Source organism: Mustela putorius, unplaced genomic scaffold, assembly GCF_011764305.1.
Source record: "Mustela putorius furo isolate JIRA1106 unplaced genomic scaffold, ASM1176430v1.1 tig00000743_pilon_pilon_pilon, whole genome shotgun sequence".
In the NCBI taxonomy this organism is placed as follows: Eukaryota; Metazoa; Chordata; class Mammalia; order Carnivora; family Mustelidae; genus Mustela; species Mustela putorius.
Window position 1 is genome coordinate 914,574 of NW_025421464.1, and position 1,263 is coordinate 915,836.

The window sequence follows — 1,263 nt, forward strand, 5'->3', positions numbered from 1 at the left end:
GCCTGGGAAAGCTTTTTTTTTAAATTCTCATCTGCCACCTAGTGCTCCTTTAAAAGAGAGTGCATGGGGCACCTGGGTGTCTCAGTGAGTTAAAGCCTCTGCCTTCAGCTCAGGTCATGATCCCAGGGTGCTGGAATCGAGTCCCGCATCAGGCTCTCCGCTCGGCGAGGAGCCTGCTTCCTCCTCTGTCTCTGCCTGTCTCTCTGCCTACTTGTGATCTCTGTCTGTCAAATAAATAAAATCTTTAAAAAAATAAAAAATAAAAAGAGAGTGCATGGAGAATCACAAGGCAAAAAAGCATTCTTGGTTAAACTATCACAACTTCATGGTGAACTGTAATTAGACAATATGCTGCTCAGAGATGGGGTACCAGCCTAGGACAAGAACTGGTTATCTCCACTGGGATGCCTTGAACCAGTTGCTGAGCATTTGAGATTAGCTTTTCCCTCTCCATTTTCCCTGAGAGCTAGCCACGCTCCCTTGTTTTACAGAGGGTGAGAGTTGGCCCAAGCCTTGCAAAGACCACACACTTTATCCCTAGAGTTGTGATGGGGAGTAGAGCAGGTCACTCACTGTCTCATCAGCACTGCAAGCAAGAATAGAGCGTGTGCCTGTGCCCCACACTCCATCATGAATCTCAGCTTCTGGGCTTTTCCAACATAAATACATTTATCTTTTCATGGGAAGACAGATGATAAGACAGTAAGATAGTAAGAAGGATAGATAAGATAGGTGCTCATTTTCCGTGAATAGTCAATTTGTACCCCTCGAAAGGGTACAACTCACATAACCATCTATGTGAACCCCACTTTCTGGCCTTGAGCAGTGCACAACCTGCGGAGCTGGATGCTTGGGTTCTTCTGAACCCTGAAGTCACCAAGTATGACGACGGGAGCTCGCGTGGGGAGGTGAAATAGAGGTAAAATCCTTGGTAAACAAAAATAATAGCTCATACTTGTGGGGCAGTTACTATACGCTTCTAAGTGTTCTAGAAACTTTCCCAATAATTCCGTGAGTTCAGTAAGTTTATCATCATCAGTATCATTTTACAGATAAGAAAAGCAAAAGAAATGGCAAAATCTGATCCTGAACACACTTACTCAAGTGTGCCTGCCAGAATCTACAGTTCGTATGGAACTCCCTGGCTCGATCCCCGCGCTCTTCCTTTCGCCTCTTAGAGCGCCTGCGCGTGTGTCCCCGCGACCGCCTTCCGCCTGGCGCAGCCGCCGGTCACGTGCCGGCGCGGGGGCGGGGCCCACGCGG